The sequence below is a fragment of the Cervus canadensis genome, chromosome 5, assembly GCF_019320065.1.
Source record: "Cervus canadensis isolate Bull #8, Minnesota chromosome 5, ASM1932006v1, whole genome shotgun sequence".
NCBI classification, from domain to species: Eukaryota; Metazoa; Chordata; class Mammalia; order Artiodactyla; family Cervidae; genus Cervus; species Cervus canadensis.
Window position 1 is genome coordinate 66,809,074 of NC_057390.1, and position 19,809 is coordinate 66,828,882.

A 19,809-nucleotide genomic window follows, 5' to 3' on the forward strand; every position below is an offset into this window, starting at 1 on the left:
AGCTGTTCCCTTTTGCAGGGCATCTGCCTGACCCAGGGATCAAACCCAGGTCTCCTGCATTATAGGAGGATTCTTTACCTTCTGAGCCACCAGGAACTCCATTTTATAGAGAGACAGCTTATTTTAGTCAATAGGAGTCTTTCCCTGACACACAGGATGTCAAAAATATGTAGGCAGACCCCATGGCCACCCAGGAGGAAGGGCCCCTGCTCATGCTGGCCTCCCTGCCTATTACGTGGTCTAGAACCCTTCCTCTCCTCCCAAGGAGCTCTCTCCTTTCCTCGAAGTTGTTACTAGATACCCACAGACAGAAGACATCATCAAGGATACAGATTCCTGTCATTGTCTGGGGTCCCCATCTGCCCTGCGCGCCCCCGCCACCATGTGGCCCTGCCTATCCCAGCAGGCTCACACTCTACCATACACCTTCACCTTTGTCCCTTTTCTCATGTAGCCTTGCAACAACCTTGTGAGGATGCTTCATTATCCCCGCTTCACAGCTGAGAAGACTGAGACTCAGAAGTCAAGGGCCTTGTCTGCGGCACTCAGCTGGTACCTAGCAGGATGGGGATTGGAACCTCAGCCGTCTGGACCCCCAGTGTTTGCTCTGAGCCAGCAGCATGGGGAGAACTCGGGAGGTGAACGCACAGTGTCCTGTGACTCTTCAGCTCCTCTGGGCCACAGAGCTTCCTGGAAGGAAGTCCATGGCTGCTTCTCTCACCCACCCTCTCTCCACACTCCAGAAGCACTCAGCCTGAGCCGATAACCGTGGCAGGTGCTTGTGAAACGGCTCTGACACCACGGGAGCCCTCAGAGGGGCCAGTCTGGGGGTGTCTGCAGAATCCAGAGCTTCCCCTCCACCCCCACCTTTGGAAGGGCGCCTCCTGCCCCAGCCTCCCTGGCTCCTACACAACTGGTGGCCCCATAGTCCGGACTCCCAGCTGTCAGCACCAGTACTCCTCACTCAGGAGCTAAGCCTTGGCACTTCCCAGGTCTGCAAGAGGCCAAGATTCCTTCCAGAGAAGCACTTGGTCTGTCTCCGAGCCCAGGGCCTTGTCCCCCATCCAGTGTCTTCATAGTTCAGATTCCTGTAGCTATGAAAGGGGTTGGCACCCATGAACATGAGCCTTCCAGCTGAGTTCCATGAGAAAGGTGACGCCTTTTCCATAAAACACCAGGCCCTGGAGTGCTTTGGGCCATTACAGAATTAGAAGCCCCTGACCACCCCCCACCCCCAATTCTGGTGACCTCTGAGCTAACCCAGACACCGCAGGTATCCCTGATGATAAAGCAGTTGGATTTCCATCCTCGGCAAAGGCCTGGGGACAAGGATCTGGAGCTGGATGAGAAGAGAACAGAGGAATGTTGGCAGCAGGTGAAGCAGGAGCTGGGGATGCTATCTGAGGGAGCCACGTCATCTGTGGGGTTACACTCGAATCAGTGCACAAAGAGGGGTTGTGCCAGTCTCCTGACTCCGCCTTCAGAAGGTACCATGTTGGAGACTGCCAACTGTCTCAGCTTGGGCCCACCAGCCGGTGTTCCCAGAAGCAGAGGAACAGTGCTGTGACTTGCGGAGCATGAGTCAAGGTGGCTGACTTATATTAAGGGACCACGTCGTATGAAAAGTGTGTAGTTTAAGCACTGGACTTGTGCTTACCCACAACTCAAGCGCCCAGGGTGCATAGGCACTAAACAGACGGCTGACCTGTGCCCCCATGACTATGCCAAAGTTAAACATCAGATGATACAATTCTGCCCAGCACTCCCAGGCTTGGGGTGTCTGGCTGGGCAAATCAGGAGGATGGGGGTAAATAACACCAAAGAGTTGGGGGGTTGCCACCAAGGCTGGAACCCTGTGCACCCAGATCACTTTTGCTCTGCTTTTCAGAAAGTTTCTCATTTTGAACAGCTTCCTAATAGCTGTCTCCTTACATTATATCTGGAGGAGCCAGTCTTTAGATCACTTTCTGGCACAAAACAGTGAAGTTTCTCTAGCAGAACGATACTCTTAGAGCTGCTTCCCTCTGCTCCCTTCTGCACTGAGAGTTATCATTTGTTTAGGGGTTAATTGATCCTGCAGATTGGAGGCCATCCAGGTGTTGAGGAAGGATGTTGTGACTGTGTGGGATGGAAGGGATGGATGGATGGAAGGGTGCTTTATGATGGCCAAGCAACAGTAGGGAGAGAAGAGTTGACTGGGGCTGAGATGCCCCAGCTGGTAGAGTGAAGGGCAGCCCCAGGACTAAGGCAGCTGTCATTGAAAACAGCCAAGAAAAGGGGGAGAGTGCTGAAGTGTGCCCGGGTTGCAATCATTTGAAGATCTTTCTCCAAATGACTGATTTCCGCTGAAAGTCCATTTGAAAGCATAGGTGACTGGTGTTCCACAAATATTTATACCAGCATTTTGAAATTCATTCTTTTATGACAAAAGTAGTACGGTGGTTGTTGTGAAAAACCTAAGTCTCTAGGATACGGAGGATCTAGAAAGTGAAAGTTCCCCCATAATCCCACTGTGCTGGAAAAAAACACTGTTAAATAGCTTAGGATATGTATCCTAGGGTTTTAATCAATTGTTTATTTATATAGGAAAGCCACAAGCAGGAGGGGAAGCACATGTCTAACTTGTCTTTCTGCTGTCCCTCTCTGTAGAGCACCTGCCAGGACTCTAATGGACCAAGATGCACTCTCCACCTGGTGGCACCACCTGCATTTCCTCGTGGGATGGAGTTGTCCACTCCGGGCTGCCTTTCCAGTTCAGTGGTGGATCTCAGCCCTGTATCCTGCCTCCCACTCCCCAGTCACCTCTCACAGGTGACTGGTATGACATTTGGGTCCTTCCCCAGGACTCCTCCAGGCAGGTAACACTCCCAGGGCACCCCGAGTTCCTGCCCTGTCCTTAATGAGCAGGGATGGTCAGATTCTCAATCCAACTCTTATTCAAAATCTTCTCTGTTTATCATTGGGATGGGGGTTGGGTTTCTGGAACATATATGCCACTGAAAGAGGTTAAATACATTTACAGCTTTCGTCATGAGGTAAATTGACTCAAGGTTACACAGCTAGTCAGTGGGAGAGATGGTCCTGAAAGCCAGTCTGGCTGATGAAGAATTAGAAGACCTAGGCTGGGGTCCTTACTGGGAGGGTGGGTTGTATGTCCTTGGAAAGCTGTCTCCCCTCCCTGGCCTTAGCGACCTCACCTATAGAGCCAGGAAGTTGGTTCTGAAGCCTGACTGTGTTGGAATCCCCTGTGAGGCTGTAGTGAGTGGATACACGGGTTTCATCTGGGGATTCAGATTTAATCAGGGCGGCATATGATCTGAGCATCTGCCTGCTGCTGAGCTGGGGTCTGTGGGGCCCAGGTGTTGGGGGCCAGACCTGGACTGCCCCTCCTGGGAGGATGATATTGCCATCCCCCTCTTTGCTTCCTCTCCCAGGTCTGGTCCCCCCCAGACTAAACATTCTCCTAAGAGGGTGTTAGAGCCCCAGAGCTATGGGTTCACACCTTGGTCCTCTTAGTAACTTCAGGCTGGCTGCCTAATCTCTTTGTGCCTTTATTTCCTGACCTATAAAACGGGGAGTTGTCCTCACCCACCTGTTGGGAGAAGGAAACAGAAGGTGCAGAGCACCACGCACAGAGCCTGGCAGCGGGTTGGATGCTTTCTCTGTCTCCTCTCCTACTTGCCACAGAAAAGCTCCATCAGTGACTGGTTGAGCAGAATGGCTTCCACTTACTCTGTAACGCTTAGGTCTGAATTCAAAGGATCACACAGAAGAGTCTTGGGTGTCTCAATAAAGGGGAACGTTTTTGAGGTTCCAGCGAGGTCCAGGCAGAAGCACCCAGGAGAGATAAACTTTTTTTTTTTTTTTGGCTGATAAGAGGATTGCCTACATGACCTTATCATTCTCACCAGACCTCTCCCTGAGATGTCCACAGATGCACAGCTTGTAAACCTTTGCCAGCCACTCGACCTTTGGCAGAAGCTGGAGGAGAAGCCTCTCTGAGATCCAGAGTCCCTCAGCCAGGTGGTGGATGCCTCCTCCATCCCTGGCCCCTTCTAGATGTCCAGAGAAGCTTTTCTGCCTGGCCCCATACATACACACAGTCCCTTTTTCCTCCCAAGGGTTGGGTTGTGACTCACGTTTTGGGGGGCCCTGGGGCTGATCTTTCCACTGCTTGTCCATGGGAGGCCGGGCTCCATCTTCAGGACTCACTCTTCGCAGAGTCTCCAGGCCCAGCTCTGCTTGGTGTGGACCCAGCTTAGAAGGATCTCCACCTCCAGTAGGGCGGGAGCCCCTAGCCGGGGAATCAAACACACCTGGGTTCCCTCCTTTGCGTTCCATTTGTGCGCTCTGGGATCATGGGCTGAGGGTTTGCCTTGTGAGAGGAGCTCTAGACACAGGTTAACTATTTGACTCCATCCTCCTACCCAGCTTGATCACAGGACAAGATTACTGCCTCACAACCGAGAAAAAGAGCTGAGGAGGCAGATGGGTCAGGATCAGAATGAAATTTCTGGGCCTCTCGGCCCAGAACCTTGGAAAGAGCGAGGTCCACAGAGCCTGCAAGCCTCACATACAGCCCTGGCTCAGCCACCAGCTGACTGCCACCTCGGGCAAACCCACAACTTCTCTGGACCTCATTTACACAGCTGTGCCCAAGGCAGTTGGTCTAAGTCAGTCATTCCCAAAAGTGGTACACTAGTTTGGCAAGCTGTTTCTCTTAAAAGAAAAAAAAAAGTCTCAAGGGTCAAATAAGTTTGAGGAGTACTGTAAACCCCACCCCCAATTAGCACATCGTAATATATACATCAGCCTGTTAAAGGCACCGAGAGATCCAGGAACAAAGAGGCCAATTTGGCTTTGTTTAACTCACTTTTTCCTAAACTCATTTGACCATGAAACCCTTTCATTCCTATTAACATCCTGGAACACTAGTGATTGGAGAAAAGCACGTGAGAAATCCGGAACTGGGCTTCTCAAACTGGAGGTGTGTGAAAAACGCCAGGGGCACTTGTTACATTGCAGATCCTAATTCAGCAGGTCTGGGGTGGGGTCTGAGAGTCTATTCATATGGCGCTAGTGGTAAAGAACCTGCTTGCCAGTGCAGGAGATGTGAGAGACATGGGTTTGATCCCTGGGTCGGGATGATCCCCTGGAGAAGGAAATGGTAACCCACTCCAGTATTCTTGCCTGGAGAATCCCATGGACAGAGGAGCCTGGCAGGCTACAGTCCATGGGGTTGCAAAGAGTTGGACACGACTAAAGCAACTTAACACAACACAGCATCAAGAGCCCAGGTGAGGCTACTGGCCCAGCGACCACATATTTGGTCCCAGAGGGCTGGTTCTAATGGCTCTTTTCAGCTTCAACAGGAGAATCACTAATATGTTCTGTGAAAGTCGCTCAGTCATGTCCAACTCTTTGTGACCCTGAACTATACAGTCCATGGATTTCTCCAGGCCAGAATACCGGAGTGGGTAGCTTTTCCCTTCTCCAGGGGATCTTCCCAACCCAGGGATCGAATCCAGGTCTCCCACATTGCAGGCAGATTCTTTATCAGCTGAGCCACAAGGGAAGCCCAAGAATACTGGAGTGGGTAGCCTACTCTTTCTCTAAGGGATCTTTCAGACCCAGAAATCGAACTGGGGTCTCTTGCATTGCAGGCAGGGTCTTTACCAACTGAGTTATCAGGGAAGCCTGATAGTAGAAGCAATATAATAGCAGCAGCAGTAGAGAAATGGTGACTCAGGGGCTCTGGACTTCAAGAGAACTGTGTTAGGGTCCGGGCCCCACCATGTAGCAGCAGTATGACCTTGAACAAGACTCCACTTCCCTTAACTTCCGTGTTCTCATCTACAGGGTTTAGATATAAATAGTAACTACTCCATAGGATGGTCCGAGGATTAAATAAGCTATAGAAAGAAAACACGTGGTGCTGGGCCTAGAGCCTGACAGGAGCAAAATATACACCAGTCATCATTAATCTTCACATCTTGGCTCAGTCGTTAAAAAATCCTCCTGCAATGCAGGAGACCCAACTTCAATTCCTGGCTTGGGAAGATCCCCTGGAGAAGGAAATGGCAACCCACTTCAGTATTCTTGCCTGGAAAATCCCATGGAATAAGAAACCTGGTGGGTTATAGTCCATGGGGTCGCAAAGAGTCAGACAGGACTGGGGGACTAACCCGCCACCGCATCATTAATAACAAGAGAGCACGATGCTGGCCCAGCCCCACCACCTCTTCGCCTGCCCCTCCTTCACCTGCTCTGCTGCCCACAGACCTCTGTCCTCCCTGCGTGCCAGCACTGCTATCTCTGTTTATGAGACTCCACGTGACCTTTCTTCTCTAGCACATTCTAGCATCCTTTCTTGCTTTCAAGCGATCAGAGGAGCAAAGAGACAATGGCTCTTCTCTGATGATTACAGACAAATCCTGCTAGTGGCTTTTAATAATCCCTTGCAGCAGAAGCGAGTGACAGGAGTCCTTCCTGACTTAAAGTGTCCTTGTAGACCTGGGGAAGCATAGCGTCATCCCATCACATTATCCAGGTCACAGGCCCTGTGACTATTGTAGAATTTGTGTGTGTCACATGAGAGTATAACTCTTACTTAATTCCCCTTGTGTTCCTTAGTTTTTCTGCAACTGAATTGCATGAAAATCCTCGAATAAATATAGTCACATGGTAGGAAAAAAATTCTGAGTCCTCAAAGCCTGTCTGTATTTGGGTTCTATTAAGTTCCCTGCTTGTGTGTAGACATTTGATTAGGACCGCATTACCCTGTTGCCCCAATCTCTCCTCATCTTGGAAGCTAAGGCAGGGAGCAAGAAGGAGGATCACTATTGGTCACCTCTCAGTGTTTGACTCCCGATAAGCAACATTATTAATTAAGCCTCTCGGCAATCCTCTGTGATGGGCATCTGTACTCTTATTTATCAAGCTCAGAGAGTCTAATTAATTTGCCTAAAGACACACAACTAGCAAGTAGAATTTAGGTTGACTTGATTTTAATCTCACTATATTCTTCTCTGTTCCCAAAATACATGGCAGACAATGACTGTCTACACCTTCCAAGTTTTCGCTGTGATTGAAACACCTGGAGAGGAAACAAGTCCTTTCTCAACTTGTTCCCTGTCTTAGGTCAAGTTCTGCATTCAGTTCAGTTCAGTTCAGTTCAGTCACTCAGTCGTGTCCAACTCTTTGTGACCCCATGAACTGCAGCATTCCAGGCCTCCTGTCCGTCACCAACTTCCAGAGTCCACCCAAACCCATGTCCATCAAGTCGATGATGCCATCCAACCATCTCATCCTCTATCGTCGCCTTCTCCTCCTGCCCTCAATCTTTCTCAGCATGAGGTCTTTTCCAATAGTCAGCTCTTCGCATGAGGTGACCAAAGTATTGGAGTTTCAGCTTCAACATCAGTCCTTCCAATGAACACTCAGGACTGATCTCCTTTAGGATGGACTGGTTGGATCTCCTTGCAGTCCAAGGGACTCTCAAGAGTCTTCTCTAACACCACAGTTGAAAAGCATCAATTCTTCGGCATTCAGCTTTCTTTATAGTCCAACTCTCACATCCATATATGACTACTGGAAAAACCATAGCCTTGACTAGATGTACCTTTGTGGACAAAGTAATGTCTCTGTTTTTTAATATGCTGTCTAGGTTGGTCATAACTTTCCTTCCAAGGAGTAAGCATCTTTTAATTTCAAGGCTGCAATCACCATCTGCAGTGATTTTGGAGCCCAGAAAAATAAATTCAGCCACTGTTTCCACCTTTTCCCCATCTATCTGCCATGAAGTGATGGGATAGGATGACATGATCTTAGTTTTCTGAATGTTGAGCTTTAAGCCAACTTTTTCACTCTCCTCTTTCACTTTCTGCCATAAGGGTGGTGTCATCTGCCTATCTGGGGTTATTGATATTTCTCCCAGCAATCTTGATTCCAGCTTGTGCTTCTTCCAGCCCAGCATTTCTCATGATGTACTCTGCATATAAGTTAAATAAGGCATTTGGACCAATCAAATCTGACCATTGCCCCATTGTGAAAAGATGGAAGCTTTTGTTCTGATGTGTGATGTGAGTGGGGGCAGAGGAGAAAGAGTCAGTGCCGAGGACAGGGTGCTGGGCAGGGTCCATTCTGCCTGCCAGTCTGTGGAATACCCCTTATTCGAGGAAATAACTGGAAACAATGACATCTGAAAGTCAGATGAGAAGGAAAACTTCACCTTGACCAGATGCAGGCATGATGCTGGCCACCTTCTGACCTTTACTCTGGTCAGCAGAACCAGCGCCCTGACTGCAGCAGCCTTGGTCATCTCTGGCAGCCTTGCTCCTAGAGGGCCCTAGGGATGGAAGCAAATCACATCCTCATTCCTTGCCTCTGGCATAGATCTAAGTCATCCCTCCATCTGGTCACAGAGGTGGTGAGGTTCATGGTGAGGTTCACTGGGATGAGCACACAAAGGTGGGAGGTTCTGGACCCCTGGATCCCTGCCATGCTGAACTCTGTCGCCAGCTTAGTTCCTCTGCCCCTCTATTTTTCCAGTTACAGAAGGAGAGTGAGCATAGGATCTGTGTCATGGGCCCTTGTGAGAAACCATTAAACCAAGGCTTTCTGGAATCTCCAGAGTTTCAGGGTAAAACAAGGTGAAGTGCAAGGTGTTTGTCAAGCATTCCATTGACTTCTAAAAACTGACCTTGGAGAGCCTCTCTGGCCCCTGTCTCCAGCAAGTTATTGAGAGGCACAGACTCTGCTCAGAGCTGACAGCCATCAGCCTGCCAACGGTGCCCTGCACCATGCAGTGGGGACCGTGTTTAATGAATAGCCGGGCTGCCCTGTCTGCTCCACACTCAGCACCTTTCTCTCTCTGGCACTGGGAGCTGATTTTTAATTATCTTTCGGGACTGTGGCCTCTTGGAACGCTGGAAAGGGAACGCTCATCCCAGCTGGGCTGGGGCCAGGCCTGTTGGAGAACAATGTCCACCTTGAGCCCATTGTGTTTATCTCTGGGCTGGGCTGCTGGCCCTCAGACAGAAAGGAGCTTCCCCTGCAAACCAGGAGGGAGTGGGTTCTTGCTGCTTTATCAGCACTTCCGTGGCTGCAGAACTGACCTGCTTCTCAATCCCAACCTCTTTGTAAACTTGGAAAACTTGGTTTCTGGGAGTGCCTCATTGAAGAAGGCAACTGGGATCTTTCATTAATTTCTGAACCAACACCATTAGGATTAATTTTCCTTTAATTATGGCAGTAGGTGTTTATTGAGCAACTATTCTGTGCCAGGCCATGTGTCTTACATGCACGGCCTCATTCAAGCCTCGCAACTGTGTGTGGCAGGGACCCCCCACTTCACAGATGAGAGGCTCAGACAGAGGAACTCCCTTTCCCCTGCCCAAAAGAAAATGGCACTGGGATTCGAGCCCAGGCAATTGGACTCCAGAGTCTACCCTTTAGCCATCACCCCTTCCTTCCCACGCCCTTTAGAACTGGGTATATGTTCAGTTCTATAGACCTGGGAGCAGGTATTGGGAAAACACCCCAAATTTCTGGCTTATAACTTTCACCCACTTCATCCACTGTGCTCATCCACTCAACAACAGGACTGGGGAGGGTCAAGGTGCCACATTCCCCCCATCCCAGTGAGGGGTGAAGGCCAGGGCTCAGCAGATGAAGGCATGGGAAGATCGATGTTTTTAGGATGGGAGGGCTAAGCTCCTGAGCTTACAGTTTCTGTCATGTTTTCTAGTCAGCTCCACTGGATGTCTTAGGAAGGAGATGGCTTACTCTTTTTTCATCCAGAAGAGAAGAGCCAGGAAGCATGCAAAGAGGGGAAGGGCAACAAGTGGAAGGAAGGAGGAGGAGCAAGATACTCCCATTGGCAAACTTTCCTGCCTTCTGCTATTATATTTATTGTTTTCCCACTGCCCTGACCCTAGGCCTGCAATCCTTCTACTTCACTTGCCTCTACTTTACTTCCTCTCTAGCATTAAAAAATTTTTTTAATATCTGGCATTTTTAGAATATTCATTTTATGTATTTATTTGGCTGTACCAAGCCTTAGCTGTGGCACATAGGATCTTCAGTCTTTGTTGTTGTGGCAAACTCTTATTTTTGGCATATGGGATCTAGTTCCCTGACCAGGGATCAAATCCAGGCCCTCTGCACTGGGAGTGTAGTCTTAATCACTAGGTCACCAGGGAAGTTCCCACTCTAGCATTTTTAAAGTCATAAAATTAACAAGCCAGAATTTTAAAGTAGCCCCAGAGCAGGTGCAGTGGGATTGAATTAAGTGCTTCCCAGGTGGTGCTCATGGTAAAAAACATTCCTTCCAATGCAGGAGATGCAAGTGACCTAAGTTCGATCCCTGGGTCAGGAAGATCCCCTGAAGGAGGGCATGGCAGCCCACTCCAGCATTCTTGCCTGGAGAATCCTGTGGACAGAGGAGCCTGGCGGGCTACAGTCCATAGCGTTGCAAAGAGTCAGACACAACTGAAGTGACTTAGCATGAAAATGATATGACCAAGTCCTAACTCCTAGAACCTATGCATGCAACCTTATTTGGAAATAGGGTCTTTGCAGATTTAGTTGGGATCTCAAGGGTGGACCCTTAACCCAATGACAGTTTCCTGTAAAATGAAGAAGACTTGAGACACAGAGACACGGAGAGGAAGGCCATGTAAAGACCAAGAGACTAGAGTTATATCACCACCGGCCACAGAATGCTAGGAGCCTTCAGGAGCTGGAAGAGGCAAGAAACAATTTTCTTCTAGAAACTTTAGATGGTACATGGCCCTGAGGAGCACACTGATTGCAGACTTCTAGTCTCTAGAACCCTAAGAGAATACGTCTCTGTTGTTTTAAGGCAGCCAGTTTGTGGCAATTTGTTATGGCAGCCTTAGGAAACCAACACACCAAAACTAGACTTTCTCTCATCACCTAGGCCCTGGGAGGCAACAGTAGAGTGCATGACACAAATGTTCCACTCGGGAATTTGAGACTGGCCAAGGAACCATACTTGGCCCACAGTTGGCCACCTAGCAACGTTTACTCCTCTGGTTCCTGCACCTTTGAAGACAGATAGTGTAGTGACCGTTGTCAGAAGTGGTTTGGAAAACAGTGGTCTGTTTGGCAACTGTGTTTTCCCCTTCCTCTTATCCCCTAGACTACGCACAGACTGCACCCTGGCTGGATGGGACAGGATCTGGGGAAAAGGAGAGTTAAATTGCCCCATCCAATACAGCAACCTAAATTAGTGAAGGCTCCTTGGACGCTCAAAAGGAAAGAGGCCTGGGGTCTTCTCTCTCAAGGGGTGGCAGAGTCAAGAAGAGGGGAGCAGAAGAGGAAGAGAGGAGGCAGTTCTCTCTCTAAACATCAGCAGCGGGTTAGGGCCATGAGGATTGGAACAGCAAACTGATGAGAAGGTCTGAGAGCAGGGTCACAAAGGAAACATGGCACCTGCTGGCTCCCCTCCTCTGGTCTACCTTATCCCCCTATTTCTACTAAATGATAAAGGTTGATAGACCAGTAGTCTTGTGTTAGTACTACTTCCGGGAATGGGGGTGGGGAGGGACATGCCATGTGTAGGGTGAAGCCACATGGAGAGCAGGTGGTAGCTCCAGGTGGCAGATCTATGAGTGTGTTGATCAAGAATTCACTGGAAATTAAAAAAAAAAAAAAAAGAATTCACTGTAAACAAGGCAGTGAATTGAGAGCAATGTGCTGCCAATGTCCCAGGGATTAGGCACGGCAGATAACTGCTAGTGGGGTGGGAGAGCCAGGCAGGTAACTTGGATTTAAAGGGAAATGGGAGCTCAGAGGCTGGAGGGCTCAGGGACAGCCTGACAGTTCTTGGATTTGTCTCAGTTGTTCTTTCTCCACCACGCTAGGATGATGTGTACCATACAGTACATTCCGTATAAATCTGTAATAAATAAATTATGTCTTGCAGGGTCCATTTGGAACCAAAATACTATATAATATGCACGGGAAGATGCCAGGCTACAATCCAAACTCTACATAGCGAGCTTATAAGGGACGCAGTGTCCCTTTCCCAAGTTTTCTCCTAAACTAATTCTCCCCACTGACTGATCCCAACTTGTAAACTTTTTTTTTAATCAGATAATTGTTCCCTACAACCAGAATTCTCATTAGTGCAAGCTGTCTTTTATTTCTCCTGTTTCTTTTTTTTAAAATTCATTTGGCTGCACCAGGTCTTAGTTGTGGCATGCAGGATCTTTAGTCACAGCATGTGAACTCTTAGTTGGCTTGTAGGATCTAGTTCCCCAACCAGGGATCAAACTCAGGCTCCCTGCATTGGGAGTATTGAGTCTTAGCCACTAGATCACTAGGGAAGTCCCTCTCCTGTTTTTTTTTTTTTTTTAAAGATTAGTTAGTTAATTTATTTTGGCTGTGGTGGGTCTTTGTTACTGCACACAGGCTTTCTCTAGTTGTGCCAAGTGGGGGCTACTCTCTAGTTGTGGTGGGAGAGTTTCTTATTGCAGTCCCTTCTCTTGTTGCAGAGTATGGGCTCTGGAGCACAGGCTCAGTAGTTGTGGTACAGAGGCTTAGTTGCTTTGCAGCATGTGGGATCTTCCCAGACCAGAGATCGAACCAGTGTCCCTTGCATTGCAAGGCGAATTCTTAACCACTGGACCACCAGGGAAGTCCTGTTTCTTTAAAGCAAATTCTATTACTTTTTATGTCGGACTTGAGATCTCCCAATCTTTTGCTCCCTCTCTCCTTTATTAAGATACAATTTACCTATTATAATATTTATCCTTTTAAAATGCACAGTTCAGTGGTTTTTAGCCTATTCAGAGTTGTGCAACCATGACCACTTTATAAATCCCAGACATTTTCACCACCCCAAAAGGAAGTCACTCCTGATTTCCTCTTCCTTTCTGTCTCTATGGGTTTGCTTATTCTGGACACTTGATATAAATGGAATCATATAATATGTGGCTGTTTTTTGTATATTTTTTTTTCCCACTTAGCACAATGCTTTCACAGTTTATCCATGTTGTATCATGCATCCGTCTTTATTCTGTTTGTTGTCATTGAATAATATTCTATTGTATGGACATCCCGCTTTGGTGTATTCATGTGTTAGTTGATGGACATTGGGTTGGTTCATTTTTTTTTTTTTAAACTACCAGGAATCCTGTTGCCATGGATACTCATGGAAAAGTTTGTGTGTGATCACACATATTTATTTCTCTTGGGTAGATGCCTAGGAGTAGAATTGCTGAGTCACATGATAACTCCATATTTACCATTTTGAGAAACTGTCAAATCATTTTCCAAAGTGGCTGTAGCATTTTACATCCCCACCAGCCATGTATGACAGTTCTGATTTCTCTACATCCTTCCCAGCACTAGTTCTGCCTGTCTTTTCCATTTTCACTCCCAATCTCTGACATATATACACTACCATGTATAAAATAGCTAGTGGAAAGCGGGTAAATAAACAGGGACCTCAGCTCGGCGCTCTGTGATGACTTAGAGTGGTGGGGAGGGAGTGGGTGGAAGAAAGGTTCAAGAGGGAGGGGATATATGTGTACATATAGTTAATTCACGTTGCTGGACAGCAGAAACTAACACAACATTATAAAACAATTATATTCCAATTTAAAAAAAAGTGATGTTTCTCTTTCTACTCCTTCTCTCTGGCCCTTTGATGAAAAGTTTGTCACACAAGCCAAGAGTTGAACATTTTTCACCTGAAATAAATATCAACATTTGATATTTAAGTCCTTCATTTCTATTATAGTTATTTCTGTTTACTCTAGTGCACAAACTCAGATCCACCTCAGAAAGGAGCTTCTCCCAGCCTTGGTGGGAAAGGGACTAACATGGAAAATGCTTCATCTCTTGGTTCCTGGAGAAGCTGCTTGCAGGGTATGTCTATGCTCCTTGGGCCTTGGAGACATGAGATGGGAGGACAATCACAGCTTACATAGTACTGACTAGTCCCCTTGGAGCTCAGGAAGGAATAACTAGTATTGGTCAGCATTCTACTAGCAACAAAACTTGATTTAATTTACTTTCTCTCAGAAACCCCAGGGTAACTGCTGACAGTCTGTCCATCTTCTAGATGAAGCTACTTACCTGAGGTCACCCAATTGATAAGTAATGGAGCAGAAATTCCAACAGGCCAGACTGTGCTCCCATCACTGACTTGGGGGCTTTCCCGAGACCTTTTTCTTATATCCCCCTTCCCTGCCGGTAAATCAGACACTTGCAGTCCCAGCCCCTCACAGGCCTGACTTGGGCTTCCCGGGGGCCTACCCAGGTTGTGTGGGGCTGGTCTCGCCAAAACTGAGCTCTGGATTCTGCTTTAGCTGTTTTCTTTTCCATTTCATTGTTTCCCTAGGATGTCTGCCTTCCCAAAATAGCACCGGGGCATTCCAGGTAAACTCAACATCCGACCAAAATCCCCATTCAGCCTGAGGGGTTCCGGCTCAGCACTGTTTTCCTACCTCCCTTTGATTACTAGGGCTTGGGAGGGGTGGGAGAGTGGGACAGGCTCACAGTGGAGCCCAGAAAGAGAGGGAAGTGGGAGGAGGCGAGGAGGAGGCTTGGCCTCGCTCTCTTGGAAGCCAGCCAACTGACCTCCAACTGTCTGCCCCAGCGCTAGAGGGCAGCCGTGTCCCTGGCCTTGGGGAATGTTATGAGGACCGGAGGAAAGGACAGGGCATGTTCTTGTGGCTTACATCATTTTGATCAGAGAACGAAATAAAATAGTGTGAACCCAGATTCTTCTCTGACTTTTGGAAGCAGCTTGGTGCAATGGAGAAATGCTGGCTCTGGTTGAAAACAGAGCTGTGTTGAATCCTGGCTCTAGTGATAACCAGCCATGTGGCAGCTGTAAGTCTGCTTAGCAACTCATTTACCACTCTGAGCCTCTGATTCCTCATCAGAAAATGGGGACAATAGTGTACTCAATCAATATAGGTTAGTTTCCTACCTATTTCTTAGTGTTCAGAAGAAAAAGTTGCTTGGGCTTTCCTGGTGGTTCAATGGTAAAGAATCTGTCTGCCATTGCAGGAAACACGAGTTCGATCCCAGGTCCAGGAAGATCTCACATGCTTTGGAGCAACTAGGTCTGAGTGACACAAATATTGAGCCTGTGCTTTGCAACAAGAGAAGACTGTGCACTGCAACTAAAGAGCAGCCCCCGCTCTCTGCAACTAGAGGAAAGCCCGAGCAGCAAAGAACACTCCAGCACAGCCAAACATAAATAAAAAATTGTTTTTAAAAAGTTGTTTGTTTTTCCATTGTGTTTCTAGAAACCACTTTTTGGTAGTGAGAATATATATGATCTTAGCAAATTTCAAGTATACAACACAGTATTATTAATTATAGTCACCATGCTGTTCATTAGATCCCCAGAACTGATAACTAAACATTTTACTAACATTTCCCAATTTCTCCATCCCCAAGCTTCATTGCCTTTGGTGTCATAATTATCCAAGTGTTGGGAAGGTCCTGCAGGCCACTGAAGAGAAGTGAAAGAAAGCATAGAATTTCATCTGACAGGCAGGGGCAGCAGTCTCTAGTTTTGCTTGCTTATGTAGGTACCCTGAATATACATTATGTATGTTTCTAAAACTATCCACTCTCGCCTCCAGCACAAATTAAAAATGAAGTCTAGAAATTGTTTATCTAAGCTTAAATAGCTGTAAAGAGTTTGATTTCTGGCATATTATAAATATTGACATTTAAAACTAGATGTTACCTCACACTTTTAAATTTATCCCATGAAATATACCATCTATGATTTAATACCCAACTGTTATCCACTTTAAAATGTATGAAAAAGCTCATTTAACATTCAGAAATTTTGCATCCTTTTCTTTGAACATGTGTTACTATTCCCACTTCTTCCACAGATTTCTATCTCGACATATTATTTTTGACGCTTCAGAGTATGTTATTGATCGCATTTAAATAAATGGAGAAAGATATTTTTAACATTCAATACGTTTTCTCTTTGCTCTCGTAGGAATCTCCCTCGAGTATGCATTCTTTGATGAAGTAGTAGGAAAGAAAAGCAAAGTCATTAAGCGAAAATTGTTATTGCTCCCACCATCATTGCAGGAGTACCTCAGGCTCTGTGGCTATGGAATCTTCCAGAGAATTGTTCCCTAATTTGTGTCCCCCTCCTCTTTTGCAAAGTGCGGAGTCGAAGCAAGCGACTTCAATCTTGTTCTCAGGTAATTCAATTTTAGGAAAGACAGTCCATGAACGGTGAAGATCTAGAAAGGAGTTTCCTGATTACTTTTTTTTTCCTGATTACCCTCTGGAATGTCCTTTGTTATCCCAGTTAGAGGACAGCCGAGTTCGTATTTAAACTCCAGCTTTGCCACTTGCTAGGGTGTTAGGTAACCCCAGCAAATTATCAAACTTGTGGGTTTCCACAGAGGATTGTTTTTAGAATAAAGTGAGGTGATAAGATATTCTGCTGCAAAGTAGGCTCTCAGTTAAATAACATGGATTCTCAGGGACACATTTTTCACTATGTAATATAGATGAAATTAGGATGTATCTTATTATTATCAGGGTGTATATTCGATGGGGTAGAATTTTCTGCCCCAAATCTGTTACTTATGGTATGTCTTGCAATCGATGATCACATGGAATTAGAGATATGGGGCAGCCTCCATCCTTCTGGCTTGTCCTCAGTCTAGCTTCTTTTGGGTTGTCAGGGTTGAATGTTGCTTAGGTTTGCCTAATCATACTCTGAACAGGCCTCACTGGCTTGGGGGCCAATTCTGCAGTGATGGCATGTGACGTCCCCTGGATGCTTTTCCTGGGTGGTGGCAATGGCTTGGAGCTCATCAGCCTGTAAGTTTTGTTGCTCTCTTTTCGTCCACCTGAACTGTGAGTGCCTCTACATTTCATTTGATGTTTCGTTTTTCCTCCATAGCTTTGGGAAAATTTTTCCCGCAATTTTCTTTGATCAATTTGGCAGTTCATTGTCCAAAGGAGCTATTGATTTCCTCAGTTTGGGAGATAATACTATGTTGTTGTTGTTCTTCAGTCGCTAATCGTGTCTGACTCTTTGCGACCCCATGGACTGCAGCACGCCAGGTTCCCCTGTCCTTCACTATATCCTGAAGTTTGCTCAAACTCACATCCCTGAGTTGATGATGCCATCCAACCATCTCATCTTCCGTTGCCCCCTTCTCCTACTGCCCTCAATATTTCCCAGCATCAAGGTCTTTTACAGTGAGTTGGCTCTTTGCATCAGGTGGCCAAAGTTTTGGAGCTTCAGCATCAGTCCTTCCAGTGAATATTCAAGGTTGATTTCCTTTAGGATTGACTGTTTCAATTTCCTTGCTGTCAAGGGACTCTCAAGAGTCTTCTCCAGCACCACAGTTTGAAAGCATCAATCCTTCAGTGTTCAGCCTTCTTTATGGTCCAACTCTCACATCTGTACATGACTGCTGGAAAGACCATAGCTTTGACTGTAGCTTATAGACTATCACTGTGTACTCCCTATCATTTAGACAAAACAAAGTCAGCTAGAGTGAGGTCTTAACATTGACCCCTGTGAGACATGACTCGAAGTCACTTCCAAAGCAGCCCATGTCCCTGCCTTTGTTCCTGATCCCACCCAAAGGGCCAGGCCTCAGGTGTCTCTTCCTCAACTACTGTACAAGGTTAAGGGTCTCCCTGTATCCCTTCTTTCCTCTCTCCAATTCTTTTTCCACACAGCAGCCAGAGTAATCTTTTTAAAAGTATAAAAACCAAATCATGTCTCTTTGCTGCTTTGAAACCTTACCATGGCATTCCAGTGCCTTTAGAAACAAAGTCAGACTGCTTATCTTGATGGACAAGGTTCTCCACGATCTTCCTCCCCTCTATCTCTTCTTCCTCTTGGGACCCTCCCCTGCTCAACCCTAACAGGGAACTGAGGTTGGCTAACACCAGCCTCATTCTTTCCTGACACAGAACCAGTGCTTTCTTGTTTTAGGGCACCAGCTGACAGCATAAGGACTGCTTCTATTTTGTCAATGAAGCTTTATTAGAACACTAGCAATACAGACTAGCAATAGGGACTATGAAACCTCATGTGTTTACTATCTGGCCTTGACAGAGAAAGTCTGCTGACCCTGTATTGGGCTTTTGACTTTGCCTCAGGTTTTTCCTTGACTTTGAATTCAAATAGAGCTTCCTCGACAACCTTGCTTCAAAAGACGCTTTCCCCTCAATTCCCACAGTCACTCCCATCCCTCTATCCTCCATTCACTCTGATTCTCACTTTTCTAGCACTTTCTCAACTTGATATCACATATTTGTTTATTTAGTTAGTTACCTGATTATTGTCTGTTTCCTCCCCTTATCACATGAAGCTCCAAAGGGCAGGGACCATGGCTGTTTTGCTTGTGTTGTGCCCCTGGCAGCTCCAAGTACCTGCTTTTACTAATAAACTCTTGGAACTGACTTGACTTTTCAAAGTGGTTCCCTTCTGCCTCACCACTGCCCTTATCTGTGCCTCAGTCCAGCAACTCTTCTACAGCTGAGAACAGGGTGGGGGTGTTGATGCTCTCAGGGACAGGTGTGCTGAGCTCATGAAAACATCCCCTAGCCTCCTGGTACGGGAGCACCCACTGCAGATGGCTGTTGGAGCAAGCCTTCCGCAGAGGCACCTGTGGTTGCCTCCTTCACAGCCACCAGGGGGCCGTGCCGCCTTCCAGGGTGACTCCTTCCTATCTTCCCCAGAATGCAGCTTGACTGGTCTCTGCTGAGCTGGGAATCCAGGCGAGTAGCAACAGCTCAAGGGGATGGAGGAAGCAGGCCTGGCGTCCCTCCATGGGAGTCCATGGACACATTAACACATCAGCCTGAGATGCAGAAGCAAGCACAGTGGCTTCAGATACGCACAGGCAGCCATGGGGTGGAGTGGGCAGAGCAGGAAGTGGCTTAGAGAACCACTCCCTCTGCTTCACAGATGAGAACACGGAGACTTAGAGAAAGGGGGTGGCTGGTTAAAATTAGAACCAACTAGAACTCAAGTCTCCCCATTCTCCAGTTCTGCTCCTCTAGGCTGAATCTTCTAGGCTGTTTTTTCTGGACAGTATCTAGAAGAGCAGAACACAGGTGGGATTTTTCTGGAAAACTTTCATGGAGAAGGCTTGAAAGAACACTGGATTTAAGCTCAACAGACCTGGGCTCAAATCCTGGGCACCCAATAGCTGTGAGGCCAAGGCTATGGCCCCATGCCTCTCTGAGCCTCCCTTTCACATCCATAAATTGGAGAAAGAGTCCCTGAATTGCTGGAAAGTTTTGAGTATTAAATGAAGTAATACCTAAGATGTGCCCAGCAAATACCAGACACCCAGTCAACATGTGGACATTCAATTGATATTAGTTGAATTTTGAGCAACCAAGATGGCAGAGGAAGACGTTCAAATATCCGTGGGTTATAATGGCCTCTGTAATAATCACAACTGAATCCCCAGCAGGAAGAATCCATTACATGTGTCCTTTTCCGATCCCATCCCCTCCATCCCCACCTCCAAGAAGGTCAATACAGCTACTGATTCTGGGCCACCTTTGGTAAATAACAAAATTGAACATTTAACTCTGGATCCAGGAAATTTCCACGATCGGGTTTTGCAAGGGTGATGGTCTCTATTCCATGTGTCTTCTGAGAAATCAGGGTGTGTTCTCCTAACATTTTACCATCTGGGATCCAGACCTCAGTAGTTCTCATCCCTGCTCTTGTCTTTGAATATGTCCCTAGGAAAGGCATTCCACCCTCTCTAGGCCATTTTATCATTATCTAGTGCAACATGCTAT

The 19,809-nt window shown here is 46.9% G+C and overlaps 1 long non-coding RNA gene across 1 annotated transcript; it reads left to right on the forward strand.

Annotated features, from left to right (window-relative positions):
* The first annotated feature begins 2,658 nt into the window (after nt 1-2,658).
* LOC122442639 lies at nt 2,659-15,086 on the forward strand. The gene is made up of 4 exons (XR_006269682.1): nt 2,659-2,858; nt 13,791-13,899; nt 14,375-14,412; nt 15,049-15,086. It is a non-coding gene; the product is annotated as an uncharacterized LOC122442639 (long non-coding RNA).
* The last annotated feature ends 4,723 nt before the right edge of the window (nt 15,087-19,809 follow it).